At 42.6% G+C, this 16,861-nt stretch overlaps 1 protein-coding gene across 1 annotated transcript in view; it reads left to right on the top strand.

The window, feature by feature from the left end:
• Window positions 1-16,861, top strand: part of F8 (coagulation factor VIII) — a 124,678-nt gene that overhangs the window by 662 nt on the left and 107,155 nt on the right. The window lies entirely within an intron of this gene.

The raw sequence follows: 16,861 nt of genomic DNA, 5'->3' as shown, positions 1-16,861 counted from the left end.
GAGGCCACATGTGGCCTTGTAGGGCCTCAAGGGCAGCCCTTTGACTGAATCCAAACTCCACAAAACAAAGCCCCGTAAGAAAAGGATTTAAAACTTGGACTCAGTCAAAAGGCCTCACCCAAAGACCTAGAAGGCTACCTGTGGTCTCAAGGTCACAAGTTCCCCACCTCTGGCTAGCCTATTAAGGTCAATGGAAATCTTTCTTTGCAAGGATGACTGAAAGAAAAGTGGCTTTCATAGTTACTGGTATTTCCCTGTGGGTTTGCTCAGTGTCATTGTACCTACCACTTACTTTCTTTAGAAAGCAAACTTGGACTTGTCTTGGACTCACCTTGCCTCACCCTCCACTCCCCCAATCTCAGACCCTCAGAGATGAGAGAAATGATCTTTCTGCCTTAGCACTTGGCACATTATGGACACTCCAACATTTGTCACATTCTGTTGAACTAGTAGCAATCAAGTCATTAGGCATTAGTCAGAAGTCATTTCAGCTAAGCCCATTCCTGTGGGCACCCACCCTTAGTTTTTGGAAGTTGCATATTGTCTTCCTAGTTGGGAACTGGACTAAGAGAGCCTCTGAGGCCCCTTCCAACTCTCATATTATTGGGCTTGAAGTATTCTTCTCTCTAGAACAGTAAAAAAAGGAATGGCAGCTTTGAAGCCAGAGGCCTTGGATCCATACCCTGTCACTTCTTACCCATGTAACTCTCGGCAAGTCCCTTTCCTTTCTGGGCCTCAGTTTCCTTATGTGTAAAATGAGGGAGCTAGACTGAATGATTTCAAAGGTCCTTCCAGATCAATGCCTAAACCTTTCTGACTCTGTTCTGATTTACCGATCGCTTGCTCTGTGTAAGGTGTATGCTAGAGAGAGAAACTGTCCTGTCTTCAGAGAGTTTTAATTCTGTTGGGGGTGGGGGTGGGGAAGTCAGTGCGTGCAATCCAGGGCAGAATGTGATAGACATCACAAAAAAGGGTAAACACAGAAACTTCCAAGAAAGCAGAGATGTTGAGAAGAGGCGTGGATGAAGGCTTGTGAGCTATGGGCTAGATCTCAACCAACAAAGATTCGAGGTTCTTAACCTGTGGTTGGTGAACTTTTTTTTTTATATTTTGAGAACTGTATTTCAATATAGTTCATTTCCTTTGTGATTCTATGCTATGCATTAAAAACCCTCATTCAGAGAAGGAGGTCTATAAGTGTCACTGGACTGCCAAAGGGAGGGTCTATATAACACAAACAAAATCTCTTGCCTTAAAGGGAGGAATGAGGGAATTTTAGGGATTCAGGGTGGGGAGCAGATTGAGCAAGACTCCACAGGCAGGAACCTGAGATAGGGAGTTGCCTTCTTTGGTTTAGCAACAGGGGAAGAAGTGTAAGAGAAAGCTAGAGAGGTAGTTGGAGGTCAGATACATTCAAAAACAGAAAACCAGAGCCTCAGTAAGTCATTGGCTCTCCTGAGCCCCTCTCAGGGAACTGTGAGGATCTAGTGGATCTGAGGATCCACTCTGGGAATCTAGACCATACCTCTTCCCCCAAATCACTCCAGAGCTCTCAAGAGCATCTCTTGGAATCTTTTTGTCCTTTCTGCCCTTATGTCCCTCTTGGCTCATCTTTCACTCCTCTGCTTTGCCCTGCCAGATTCCTCACTTTCTGTAAGTGACAGGTCTCACCTTCTCTTAGGCTCAGGCCTCCAACAAACAAACAAACAGACAAACTAACAAACCAAAAAACTTCCCAGATTTTTTTATAATGCTCAGTTCTGAGCAATGGATTTTAAAAGGGATACTGACAAATGGGAACATATCAAGAACAGGGAGATGGGGATGGTGAGGGAACTGAAGACCATGTCATATGAGAACGATCTGAGGAACTAAGGCTTAGAAAAGAGAAGACTTGGAGATTTGGTAGCTCTTTCAAATATCTGCTGATGAGAATCATGTGGAGGAGGGACTAGACTTCATCTTTGTGACTGTAGAGGTTCGAGGTCACAACTCGGATCAAAAGACAGAAGTGGTAGGAACGATTTCTTTTTTTGTCCCTGAATACCCTGTGCCCAGCATAGTGTTTGGCATGTAACATCTTAATAAATGTTTGTTGATTGACTCATTGAAGTTATAAGAAAAATCACTGGGCTCAAGGAAGGAAACTAAGGGGATGTACAAGCAAAGGCCAGGCAACCACTTGCCAGGACGTTATAGAAATGATAATTTTTTAAGTGAGTTTTCATTTATGGCTGTTGTTTTTATATCACTTTCATTTTTAGGTTATGAAAACATTATCATTTTCATTAGTTATAAGTAGAATTAGTTTTTAGTTAACTAATATAATAGTATAACATATATATATATTATATATGTGTATATATTAGTGATTGTATTTTTGTTTTACACTTGAAACTATTTGGAACAGAGATGCTTATGGTCATAACATTTCAAATTCAAAGTGTTTTCATGATCATCACTTTTATTTCTTTCATATCTCTCCTCAACCCAGAGAATCATCCCTTATAACAAAGAATAGAAAAGGAGGGGGGAAAAGAGGACATTTGGCCAAAGAAACCAGGATGTCTGTCAAGCCTAACAGGACATGCTGTTCCACTGTTACAATGTCCCAGGAAGGGAGAGAAACCCATTCTCATGTCTCTTCTTTCGGGTCATTTGATGATCAGAATGACACGGCATTTAGGTCTGATTGCTTTGTTTTTTTCCATTTACATTGCTGAAGATGTTGCAGACATTGTGTTCCTGGGTTTGCCTGCTTCACTTTGCATCAGCTTGTCGAAATCTTCCTATGCTGCTGTGTTTTTCATTACCCTACTTCCATCACATTCATACACTGCAATTTATTCAGGTAGTCAGTCAATTCATTAACTTTGTTTCCAGTTCTTTGCTATTACAAAAAAAAATGCCTCCTTGAATATTTTGGTTTCTATGGAGCCTTTCTGGTTTTGGCCTCCTTGGGGTATAGGCACAGTAGTAGGGTCTGAGTCAATTTTAGCCATTTTAGATTTTCTTATCGTAGTTCCAAATTGCTTTCCAGAATGCTTGGACCAATTCCCACCTCCACCAACAATGCTTTAATATGCCTGATTTTCCATAGCCTTAAAGAGGGTTTTCTTGCCTCAGATCCTTGGGAACATGTAAATTCTTCCTTCCATCCCTTGTCTGGGTCCTAACTGAAGCAATCATTGGAACCTGTGGCTGCCAGGCACCCAACTCCTGATCAGACCCTCATGTTCACTGTTTAGTAGGAGTAAGTATCCCTGCCTTTTGCAGGGTGGAATGGAATGTGGAACTCCATTGTCTTGTTGCCTTTCCTTGCTCTGTTTCAGAGTCATACTGAACCTTAGGTAAGATTTTTTTCCCCCTTGACCTTTGATGAATCACAACCTCCTGACTCCACAAAAGCCTTTGAGAATAGTTATCTTGGCCCCCTTTCAGTTCTTCATAGGCTTCAGTTTAGGGATCCTGAGCTCTAAGGATCAGAGAGACAAATGACAAAATGTTCCTGGCGCTCAAAGGCCTGTCCTTTTCTTTTCCGGGTTTTTGTTGTTTGGGGACTTCTCCTCTGATCCCTTACGAAAAGCTTCTGCCAAAAGTATGTGGGTCCAATGTCCTTGCTTTGAACTCTTATTTCATATCTGATTGGAAACGAATTTGAATCCCCATTGCATTATCTGATTCTATCTTGCTAACAATGCATCAGGCTGTGTCCAGAGCCAGCCCTTCCTGTTAATCAGTATCAAAAATGATTTGGTTCATGAAAATGAATGATTAGAAAACAAATCCCAACATCTCCCTATAGGCTGACATTGAAGGCAGATGTGTATTTAACATAATATCAGATATCCAAGTGAAAATTGAACCATGTAGTCTATTATTTACATAGTTCCAAATATCTTAGTGTTTGATGTTATTGGACTGTCTGCTATTCAATTGCATTTTTTAATACACAGCTTTTAAAATCTTCTGACTGGAGGAGGTGATCACCATGGCTGTCCTTCTCTCTGATCAGATCAATTTGTTCGGTTCTGGGCACCATATTTTAAGAATGACTGAAGAGTGTCCAGAGGAGGACATTCAGGATGGTGGATGCACTTGAGATCATGCTGGAAATGAGGCGCAATCAAAGAATCTGGGAATGTTTAGTTTGGAAAAAAGAAAACTAGGGGATTGGGGGGGAGGGTATGTATGGTATACACACATTGGAATGGGCCAGGGATCTGAAGGGTTATCAGTGGAGGAGGGCTTGCTTAGCTTTGTTTCTTGGCTTCATTGGGAACACTCAGAGAAGATGCAACAGAATGACAACTTTCAATTTCAAGTCAAGGACTTCTTGGCATGGAGGGTTCTCTGAGAGTGCCAGTAACTGCCTTGAAAAGTAACAACAGCAGCATGCAAATACAAACCTCATCAGATGCTTACACTAACCAAGAAAAGGTGGTGCTACTATTAGCCCTGTTTTACAAATGAGGAAACTGAGGCTCATCAAGTTTATGCAGCAGCATGTACACTGAGTGAAGTTAGAGGCCTGGGTTCAATTCTTGTCCATGAAGCTTACTATCTATGTAAGTTTCCTCATCGGGCAGGTGAGAGGACTGAATTTGCCATCCCTTCCAGTTCTAGTACTAGGATCCTTTGAGGGTATGACTTTCCCAGGCTCACCCAGCCAGTTGGTGTCTGAACCTGGGTCTTCTGGACTCCAAATCCACTGTTCTCCCCACTCTGCCTTACTGTTTCTCTAAGTAGTGAGTAGAAGCAGTGAGTCCTTCCTTATCACAACTTGTCAGGGATAATGTTGAATGAATTCTTGTTCAGGTGTGGATCCTGATAGAAGACCTCAGAAATTTCAACTTTCAACTCTTAGCTTCTGTGATTGTCGTTTGGTTTTATGTACTAAACTTTGTTAGGGTGAATCTACTCAAATTCTGTAGGTATTAAAGCTTAAAACTGCACTAAGACTTTTGGGACACCCTGTATTTTATATATACATACATACGTGTGTGTGTGTGTGTGTACGTATAGATGCAAAACTTGGTAGTCTCAATACATTTCACTTTCACTTAAGTTTACTCCTTAGAGACAGAAAGTACCATGTGCTAGTCATCAGACATGTGATAGCTATGTAGAACAGGCCTTATCCTTATCCTGTGAGACCTCTGAAGTTTGAACTAGGGCCAACAGGTGGCCTGCAAAGGGATGGCTGATTTAGACTCAGAGTAAGCATTTATTCACAGTAAGAAATGTCTAACAGTGGAATTGGTTGCCTGATAAGGTAGTGAGTACCCTGTATTGGAGGTATTCAAGCAGATGCAATAAATTGCTTTTGGTATTGAGAGGAAGTACATGTGAAAAAACTGAAATAATTTCTCTTCTTCCCCTTGGAAAAAGTTCCCATTCCTCCTAAACCCGATTCTGCAAACCAGGCTCTATTTTCGGGTCTCAGTGCACCATGATAGCTGGGGTTGTGGTCCCAAGCTGGAACGAGACTCTGTAAAGAGAATAATGATGCCGAGGTGGTCTGCTTAACCTGACAGGATTCTACCTGAAATCCTCTAGAGCACAACTTGACCTTCTCGGGAAGGAGGTGACTCAAAGCAGGCGCGTGGGAGGCTTTTTCATGGAAACGGAAAGTACTTTCCAACCCTGGTGCCTCAGGCAAAATTGCAAAGTAGATTAACTAAAGCCGCTCTGCTTTCATTTCAGAGTACGGATGAGTTCTCAGCAAACGATGTAGCCTAAGGTACAGGAGCTACCAAATAGCTTTATTAAGGAAATTGGCACAGTCATCCCTGGAGGTGCTTAAGGTACTTTTGAAGTGAAAGTTACTTTTCTGAATGAGGTTCCTACCGTGGGACGGGAAGAATTCCATAATCTTTTCAAATCTCTGGCATTCAAGTAGTTAAGCGCCCACACGTTCTTGGTACTGCCCACAATCTAGAATGATATCATCTCTCCATTATCATCCCTGTCCCCATCCTTGGCCCATACTCACCCTACCACATTCCTAACCTTTGAGAGAGAAACCTGGTCCTCTTTTTTAATGATGGAGTGTTTCTGCTCCTAATCTTTTCTTTTTAGGTTCATGATTTTATTTCATTTTTTAATTAATTAATTAGTTTTCGGTTTTCTACAATCACTTCATATATCTTAGATTTTTTCCCCCTTTTTCCCCTCTCCAAGATGGTGCGTCATCTTATATGGGTTCTACACGTACATTCTTATTAAATACATTTTCACCTTAGTCATGTTGCATAGAAGAATTAAAATGAATGGGAGAAGCCATAAAACAAAACAAAACATAACATAACACAGCAGAAAATGGTCTGCTTCATTCTGCGATCCAATTCCATAGTTCTTTCTCTGGATGTGGAAGGTGTTTTGCCTTGAGTCCATTGAGAATTTTTTAACGTCCTTTCTGCTACTAATCTTGGAGCTTCTGACAGTCAGCTCCTAGATTCTTCGCTTCTCACTACCTTCTCGGATCTGTGACACTCACCCTCCCTTCACCACCCAACCTCCCATTGGATGCCTATGCTTTGGGATCAGAAGACCAGGATCCAAATCTGGCCTCTGATGCTTGTTACCTGTGTGACCTTGGGCAAGTGACCTTTTCTCCCTGTGGTCTAGGTTCCCCCTCCATAAAATTAGGAACAGATTTGGACACTGATGCCCCTGAGGTCCCTGAAACTGGAAGGATGACCCAGTTTCAGAAGTCTGCCAGCTCTAAGACTGGCCCTGACTATTTCTTTGGGGTAAGGATTGGACTGTTCCCCTCCACTCCCTACTCACTGGCCCTGCTGCTGCATCTGGGAGGTAAGCCACCGTAACCCTAGCCCTGTGGCATCCCTAGGCAGCCTGTTTAAGAGTTCTGCCCATGTTTACATGAATTCTTCATCTTTTAGTGTGCTGAGGCCTGATTGCGAACAACCTTGTCCTCACAGAGATGGAAATGTTAGAGGGATTTGGATTTAGAGATAGAAGGGCCTTGGGATATTTTCTAGCCTAAAGTGAAGCCCCCATTTTCAGATGAAGAAACTGCAGTAGGGAGAAGAGTGACTAACCCAAGGTCACTGGAAGACTCCCAGCATCCTTCCTGAGATGTTCTTTGAAGGCACAGGCCTGGCCAAATTGGGCCAAATTGGAGGCGCTAGGCTACCCCCCTCTTTGGGAGTTACACTAAGGGAACAAGTGCCAGGGTGGGACTGCATGAGGGCCCCTCGTAGAAGGGATTTAATTACCACTTTATGGAATGTCGAATTCTATCTCCCTCATTCCACATTGGCTGGATATGACTTGTCTTGTGTATGTGTACGTAGATGTATGCGTATGGTATTTGTGTGTAGTGTGTGAGTGTATATGTCTGTGAATGTGTCTGAGTGTGTGTGTATGTGTGGTGTATACATATGGTGTGTATGTATATGTATGAGTGTGCATGGTATATGCGTGCATGGTGTGCATGCATATGTATTGTGTTTGGGTTTGTGTGGTGTGTAGTAAATGTGTGTATATGTATGTTTTATGTATATGTTTGTGGGTGTGGTACATGTATGGATGTGTGTATGATGTGTCTATGTCGTGTTTGAGTGTGTGATGCTTTTGCATGTGTGTATGTGGTGTGTGTATTGTGAGTGACATGTGTGTATGCATGTATTTTGTTGTGTGAATATGTGGTGGGGATGTGTGTGACTGATGGGATGTGTATATATTTGAGGTGTGTGGTATGTGAGTGTGCATATGTGTGTGTGTGTGTAGTGTGTGAGTGTTGTTTGAGTGTGTGGTGTGTTTGCATGTGTGTGTGGTATGCAAGTGTGTGAGGTGTGTTTTGTATATGTGATATGTATATTGTGTGAGTGTGTGAATGTTTTTGTGTATGTTCATGTACATGATATATATATGCATATACTGGTAGACTTGTGTGGTATGTGTTTATAGTATATTTGCATGTATATACGTGCTGTGTATGTGATTGTGATATGTATGCATGTGTGTATATGTGTGGGTGTGGGGTGATTATGTGGGTGTATGTATGTGGGGTGTTTCATATGTGTGTATATGTATGGGTGTGTTTTATACGTGTATGTGAGTGCGTATGGGGTGTGTGTGATTTGTGAATGTTTGTATGTGTATATGTGTATGTATGTCTGTGACTGGATATCAGTGTGTGGTGTATGTATGTTGGTGAGTATATTTTGTGTGTATATATTATGTATGTGTGTGGATGTGTTTTATGTGGTATGTATGAATTATGGTGAGTATGCACCTCTGTTATGTTTGTGTGTTTCTTGTGCATGTGGCATGAATGTGTGCATGTGCGAGCGCAAATATATGTGTATATGTATAAGCATGTGTCATTTGCATGTGTATGAGTGAGAATGTGTCTTATGTGTGAGAATGTGTGTATATGTGTTTGAGTGTGTGGTCTGTGTATAGTGTGTGGTTCATGTATGTATGTGACACTTGTATGTGTTTCTATACATGTGTGGTTGTGTCTTGTGTGGTGTATGTGTAGTGTGTATTGTGGGTGGTGTGTATATGTGTCTATGTGTTTGAGTGTGAGTGTGTGGTATATTTATGTGTGTATATGTGTGGTATGTGAATGTATGGTGGGTATGCATGTATGCATGTGGTGGGTTTGTGCAATCATGCTGTGGTTTGTGAATATGTGTGTGTGGTGAGTGTATATGCATACACAGTATATGAGTGTGAGTGCATATCTCCAGAGGTGGACTAGCCGGGCCTCCTCAGAATAGTGTCACTGTATTTTATCATTGCTAAGGCCTAACTCCTAAGACACTCCAAGTCCAAAGAATTCTGGGATTCACACAGTGTGTGTGTGTGTGTGTGTGTGTGTGTGTGTGTGGTTGGGGGGGGTCTGGATGGGGAAAGTTCTTCCCTGGCCAAAGGTAAGGGGTTGGGCAGCTGAGGGAGATGCTATGAAAGCTAGGTGGCCAGGTCAGGAGGAGGCAATGGCCAGGTTTCCTTCTCTTTGCTTTTATGGTTCAGATCGATTTTCATTTCAAATGTAAGAGGAACTGGGGAACATCTAACTCTCCCTGGGTCGTTCTCTCTAATCTCTCTAATCAACCTTCCTTTGGCCTCAGATAGCTGGGGGACTTGTGGGCTGTGGGCACCCTGCCCAGCTTTTGATCGTTGGCTGTGCCTACTCTTTTTAGGAGGGGCTCTCCAGACCAGGAGGGAGAATATCGAGGCACGTTTAGGAGCTGGCACCTGGGGATCTCCAGGCATGTCTACTCTCCCCCACCCAGAGTGTGTGTATTCGAAAGCTCACGCGAGTTTCATTTAGGGGCAGGGGAGAGGAAAAAATGTTTTACTGTGACTTCTCTTACTCTATTTCATTAAATGCTAATTATATCCTGTGGCTCAGGAGAGACTAAGGGCACCATATGGGGGAAAGGACACTGGTGTTGGGGTCAGAGGACTTGGGTTTAAATCTTACCTTGGTCATTTTTACCCGAGTGCCCTTGGGCAAGTCACTTCTAGGCCTCAGTTTCCTCATCTGTAAAATGAGGGACTGGATTAAATGAGCCTTCAAGGTCCATTCCCTGTGATCTATGATGCATCAGTGTGGGCTTGTGGCTGTAGACCCCCCTCAGAGTACCCTGGATGTGGGCTGACTCTACTATATGCACGTAGAAGGTGTCTCAGGTATTCATAAAGGTGAGGAAATGTAGACCCAGAAGGTTTCATTCAGTGTCTTGGTTTTACTGACTCCCATCAGATTAGCCAGCAAAGTTGAGTTGAGATTCCAACCCAGGTCTTTCCTGCCTCCAGGCCTCTCTATACTGCCCCATATCACTTCTCAAGAGTGAAAAATGGCTTCCCTCTGACTCTCTCAGGCAGAAGCCATCCCCATCAGACCCTGCCCATTTGTCATGGCGAGTGGGTGGGGGGTGGAAGCAGGCTGTAAAGCAAAACCAAAGGAAAACTCATAGGACCTTATGGGGCCTTAGAGGCCAATCCTCTCATTTTATAGATAAGAAAACTGAATCTGGGAGAGATTGCCCAGGGTCACAGATAGTAAGTAAATGGCAGAGTCAGGATTTTGTTTTTTATCAATTAATTAGTTTTAAATTTTCAACATTGATTTCCACAAGACTTGGAGTTCCAAATTTACTCTCCATCTCTCCCCTCCCCTCCACCCAGAGATAGCATGCATTCTGATTACCCATTCACCCAGTCTGCCCTCCTTTCTATCACTCCCTACTCTTATTCCCTCCCCCATTACTTTCTTGTAGGGCAAGATAGATTTCTATACTCCATTGTTTGCATATCTTATTTCCCAGTTGCATGTAAAAACAATTTTTAACATTTGTTTTTAAAACTTTGAGTTACAAATTCTCTCCCTTCTTCCCTCTCTCCCCACCCTCATTGAGAAGGCAAGCAATTCAATATAGGTTATACATGTGTAGTTATGCAAAACACTTCCATAACAGTCATGTTGTGAAAGACTAGCTATATTTCCCTCCATCCTATCCTGCCCTCTACTTATTCTATTTTCTCCTTTGACCCTCTCCCTTTTCAAAAGTATCTGCTTCTAACTACCTCCTCCCCCAATCTGCCCCCCTTCTATCATACCCCCCCCTTCCCTTTTACTTTCTGGAAGTGGAAGATACAAAATTGAATGTGTATGTTATTCCCTCTTTGAGCCAAATCTGATTAGAGTAAGGTTGACTCATTACCTCTCATCTCTCCCCTCTTCCACTCCATTGTGAAACCTTTTTCTTGCCTCTTTTATGTGAAATAATTTACTCCATTCTATCTCTCCTTTTCTACTTCTTCCAATATATTCCTTTCTCACTCCTTAATTTTATTTTTTAGATATTATCCCTTCATATTCAACTCACCCTGTACCATCTATCTATCTATCTATCTATCTATCTATCTATCTATCTATCTATCTATCTATCTATCCATCCATCCATCCATCCATCCATCCATCCATCCATCCATCCATCCATCCATCCATCCATCTATCTATCTATCTATCTATCTATCTATCTATCTATCTATCTATCTATCCATCTGTCTATCTTCTTCAACTACCCTCATACTGAGAAAGGTCTCATGAGTTACAAATATTATCTTTCCATATGGGAATGGAAACAGTTCAACTTTAATAAATCCCTCATGATTTCTTTTTCTGTTCACCTTTTCATGCTTCTCTTGATTCTTGTGTTTGAAAGTCAAATTTTCTATTCAGCTCTGGTCTTTTCAACAAGAATGCTTGGAAGTCCTCTATTTCATTGAAATTCCATTTTTTCCCCCTGAAGTATTATACTCAATTTTGCTGGGAAGGTGATTCTTGGTTTTAATCCTAGCTCCTCTGACTTCTGAAATACCATATTCCAAGCCCTCTTATTTATCCCTTAATGTAGAAGCTGCTAGATCTTGTGTTATCCTGATTGTATTTCCACAATACTTGAATTGTTTCTTTCTGGCTGCCTTCAGTATTTTCTCCTTTACCTGGGAACCCCAGAATCTGACTACAGTATTCCTAGGAGTTTCCCTTTTGGGATCTCTTTCCAGAGGTGATTGGTGAATTCTTTCCATTTGTACTTTACCCTCTGGTTCTAGAATATCAGGACAATTTTTCTTAATAATTTCTTGGAAGATGATGTCTAGGATCTTTTTTGGATCATGGTTTTCAGGTAGACCAATAATTTTAAATTATCTCTCCTGGACCTATTTTCCAGGTCAGTTGTTTTTCCAATGAGATATTTCACATTGTCTTCTATTTTTTCATTCTTTTGGTTCTGCTTTGTAATATCTTGGTTTCTCATAAAGTCATTAACTTCCATTTGCTCCATTCTAATTTTTAAAGAATTATTTTCTTCAGTGAGCTATTGGGCCTCCTTTGCCATTTGGCCAATTCTATTTTTTAAGGCATTCTTCTCCTCATTGGCTTTTTGGACCTCTTTTAACATTTGGATTAGTCTATATTTTAAGTTGTTATTTTCTTCAGTATTGGCGGGGGGGGGTCTCCTCCAGCAAGATGTTGACTCGTTTTTCATGATGTTCTTGTATCACTCTCATTTTTCTTCCCAATTTTTCCTCTACTTCTCTTACTTGATTTTCAAAATCCTTTTTGAGCTCTTCCATGGCCTGTGACCAATTCATACTTTTCTTGGAGGCTTTTGATGTAGGAACTTTGACTTTGTTGTCTTCTTCTGGCTACATGTTTTGATCTTCTTTGTCACCAAAGTAAGATTCTATAATCTGAGTTTTGGCTTTTTTTTTTATTTAGCACTATTTGCTCATTTTCCCAGCCCAGTACTTGACTTTTTAACTCTTTGTCAAGGTAGGACTCTGTTTCCAGTAGGGGTGGGGGCGGGGGTCAGTGTGAGTGTACTGTCCCAGGTTTCAGGGGTTTTGTATCAGCTGCTCGATCCCTCACAGTCTGTGGGCCCAGAGCTCTGGAAGCAGCCACTGCTGGTGCTGCTGTTGCCACTGCTGCCACCTCTGCTGCCCCAGGGCTGGAGCCAGACCTCAGTTGGACCACGATCCTCTTTCACCCTGGTCCCACAGAGTTTTCCCACTGACCTTCTATGCTGTCTTTGGCATTTGCAGGTTGAGAAGTTTGCCAGTGGTTCAGTTCCCTGAGACCTGCTGGCTTGGCCCACATTGGACTGCACTCCACTCCCAGCCCAGTGTGATAGACCCTTCCTCTCAACCTTCCAGGTTGTCTTGGGCTGGATGTTTGTTTCAGTCTGTCAGTTTGTGGGTTCTGTAGCTCTAGAATTTGTTTAGAGCTATTTTTACAGGTATTTGAAGGGGCTTGGGGGAAAACTCAAGCAAGTCCTTGCTTTTACTCCACCATCTTGGCTCTGTCCCCCAGAACCAGGATTTGACTTTAGGTCCCTTGACTGCCAGTTCAGTGGAATCCTGCCCCCAATACTACCTAGATGACCTTCCAGTTCTAAATCTGTGAACCTATGAAAGGGACCAAAAAAAAGTAGAAGCAAGGACTTTTACACTGGGATATAGATAGCTAAGGATAAAAATACTCTGACCATAGAGACTGCAACCCTAAGCAGGATTCCTTCCATGGTGGGCCACTGTTTTTTGTTTGTTTTTTTTTTTAACAAAGTCTTGGAATTAGAGTTAATAAGAGCTATAAGCAACAATGATTAACTCTGCTTTCCATCAAATTTTGGTGCTGCTGGAGGGTCCCCTACTATATATTATTACCAGTGAGACTCACTTGGGACAAAGAATGGCCTCCTTTGGCTCAGAGTAATGAAGGCAAAGTCGAGATGAAGTGTAGCCTTGTCCTGGAGGCTTTTGCAGGTGACTCGACTACTGTGCCCCCTGAGTTCCTTAATTCTCAGTTGATGGATGAGACTTGCCAAGGGAGAGAAGCCTGAGAGTGCTTTCCATAACTCTGTGGGCACTTGAGTTCATCTATGAATTCATAATGTGGCTTTCCAGCATTGGAAAATGAGGTGGCCTCACTTGTTTTCTAAGAACATGGGTCAGGCAACCTGTGGACTATGGAAGTCAAAGGGACTTTCAGGAAATAGAGAAGAAATAGATGCCTGAAAAATTTCCATAACTTAATCCTAATTGCTTTCTATGTCAGAGACTTCCAGGATCCTGTGGGAGAGTAATTTCAAAATATTGTAGTGATTAGAGAATATGTTGTTCTTTTATTCAGGAATGCCAGAGTGTGCCAAGGACTGATACCATTGGGTACATGCTGAACTGAGTTTCCTTCCAGATCTTCAAGCCTGTGATAAGATCTCCACTTTATCTCTCCCTCCCTTAGACTTTCCTTGTATTCTTTCTTCTTGGTTCCTTTCTCCTTCCTTCCACTGATCCTTCTTCATTTTCTTCTCTCTCCCTCTTTTTCTTTACCTTTCTGCCTTCCCACCCCATTTCATTTCTGTCCTATTTTCCTGCTCTTTTTTCTTTCCCTCCCATCATGACCAAGATTAGAGGTGGGCAAGGTTGGCAGCTGCCAAAGGCAGAATGAGCAAGAGAAAACATTTAGAGACACCTTCAACAGGACTTTTTAATAAAAGGCATCCATTCTGAATGCCGGAAAATCTTGCTCTCCAGGGCAAGGCCATCGTTGGGGGCCTGGGTACCTGTGGTTATATAATGGATACCAGCTTGGGGGACCCAGACTCTGATCCTCTGCTTGACCAACTCCCGAAGTTAGATACTTTGTCCTGGCTCAATCATCACTTGGTCCTTCTCTCTTTCTCTTCCCATCTCTGTGTTTTTCTCTTAGCTGACTACAATCAGGGACCAATGGATATAACTCTGCCTGGACCATCTGCCTGATGGGTCCCATGAAATGGCTGTCATTCTTTACTGGCAAATAATGTCTGGAGACATATTCCTAAGATCTGGGCTTTCAACCAGCTTCATAACACTCTTCCTGTTCAGATTTCATCTAGAGTATGGTGTCCAGTTGGGAGCACTCCATTTTAGGAAGGGAGAAATTAGAGAGTACATAGAGGAAGATAGTCAGAATGGTGAGGAGACCAGAGACCATTAAGCGAGTTGTGTATAATGTAACTCAGACACTGGGAAGAAGGATGCTGGCCAAATGTATATATTAAAATCAGCAACGTGAAACAACGGGTTAAGGTTGATGCCTCCCTGAACATCCATCTGAAGTTGTTCTTCATACTTTCCCTGTCCTTTTCATTTTCATGAGAGATCAAAGGATTGTGGGATTCTTACACTCAGTCCCAGACAACTCTTGGGGTTTTTTTGAAAGGTAATGCCTTAAATGATTTTTGATGAAAAATAACCTGGTAATCAGAAACTGGTGGAAATCAAGGGGTAGTTTTATGAATTGCTCCTGGTGGACAGGAGGAGGTAAATTCAGTTTTAGAGATATGATTAAGCTGGAGATGAGAAGTCTCAGGAGAAGGGACCCCACTTGTTCACTTTAACCTAGAGGGCAGAACCAGGAGGGGAAGGTGGAAGAAATGGCCAAGAGGCCAATTTGGGCTGCCCTTGGGAAGGACTTGCTGGCAACGTGTTCTGTCCCAGACTAGGATGCTCTGCTTCAATGTAAAGGAAGGCACAGGACCTGCCAGGCAGATGAGCTCCAGGGTTGTGATGACCTCATTTCCTGCTCAGGTTCGCTGTCCAGGGAAAATTCTCTCATCCTAATCGAAGTACACTGTGTCTCAGTGTAGAAGCTGAGTAGATATGCAAGAAGGAAGGGCCTTGAATTTCTTTCCTGATAACATAGTTTCACAGAGAAGAAAATACATTAATCTGTCCTTGTCTCCAAAGTAAACACTGTTATCAGTAGGTCTTTCCATTTACTGGAAACACTTGCTGTTCAGGAAGATACAAGATACCGGCTTTTGGCTACAAAGCCAAGAAAAAAGAAACTGCTTTGTTACTTCTCAGCCTACAGTATTGTTTCAGGGAAGTCAGTGGAAGTAAAATCCCAGGGTGGAGGGGGCCTGGGACTTCTTGGGAGTCCCCTCTCTTCCTCAATCTGCTGTCTGAACATCAGCTGGCCCCTTCCTCAGGCCCCAACACAACCCATTTAATGTTCTACGTACATAGCAGGTTGCCCACCCCAGGAGACTAGACCCCAGCTTCTTTCCTTGTGTTTTATCCTCAAGCCCTTTGGCAATATCTGGCCAAGCCTTGGGGAGCCTTCTCAGAATAACATGTTTAGAAATGATCAAGGACATGTTCAATGTTAGTTGTTTGTTAGTGAAGGCAAAAATGCCATTATTTTCCCAATGAAGACCCAAGTCCTCTGAGATAGGTCTGGATTCCAGGCTAAGAACCCCCTTTCTGCCTCTATCCTGGTGTATACACAGAAAGGGGGGGGGACTGGTGTGGATGGGGGAAGGGGCTTTGAACCAGACATTTCATGAGTGAGGAGGAAACTCTTGCCACCTGAGGATCTCCAGTCTTATTGAGTTGCCTGGAAAGTGGAGTGTCACAGTAGGAATTAGAGGTGGGATGTGAATCCAGTTCTCTAGCTACTAAACCAAGCTGCCTCTCTCTATGCACATAGTAGGTGTTTAATTTGCCCAGTTACCAAATGAATGAATAAATGACAGGGATCTAGACCAACATAAAAATCCCATGGATTCTAGACCCCATTGCTTGTAACATGGAGCCTTCCTCTTAGACTTGGGGAGCCTAGCTGCTGACACGAGGCAGTGAGCGCCAGTGGAAAGTACACTGAATTTGGAGTCAAATGACCTAGATTCAAACCCTTCCTCTGTCCCCTGTGACTTACCTTCTCTGAGACTTAATTTTCTCACCTTTAAATAAGGGGGTTAGACTAGATGGTCTCTAAGGTCCTTGGCTCTAAATCTATGAGTCTGTGAAGTTTCCAGTGGGTTTTGACCATGAATGGTTTGAGATGGGCCTTCCTCAACACTTTCTTTGAAACATTGATGGGTAAGATGGAATTTGGAGCCACTGATGTGGGTGCTGAAATAGGCCCTTTGAGGTGTGGGGAGTGAATGGTGGGTGAAAATATGGGGAGTGCTTTAGAGACTGCATTTCCCTGGGGTGGGGTTGAGGAAGCAGCTCGTGCCAAGGATTGACCAATGGTTCCAGCCCAGTGCCTTACTCTAGAAATCAAAGAATGTCTCCAAAATGGAACTTGTCAGAGAAAGGGGCTCTGAGTTAGGAGTCAGTTAAAGGTGGGAGTGGGAGGAGGCTCCACCGAGAGCCTCCAAGACATGGGACACAGGAAAATGGTTTCTAATGTCATTAGTAATACAAATATTTTAATATCTTGCTGAAAAGATTGGGGGTGGGGTGGAGGTCATCTTTAGGATTTGAAATACTGTCATGTGGAACAATAATTATAATAGTAGCTAGTATTTATATAGCAATT

This window comes from Notamacropus eugenii, chromosome X, assembly GCF_028372415.1.
Source record: "Notamacropus eugenii isolate mMacEug1 chromosome X, mMacEug1.pri_v2, whole genome shotgun sequence".
NCBI classification, from domain to species: domain Eukaryota; kingdom Metazoa; phylum Chordata; class Mammalia; order Diprotodontia; family Macropodidae; genus Notamacropus; species Notamacropus eugenii.
This window is presented reverse-complemented; position numbering and strand designations above follow the sequence as displayed.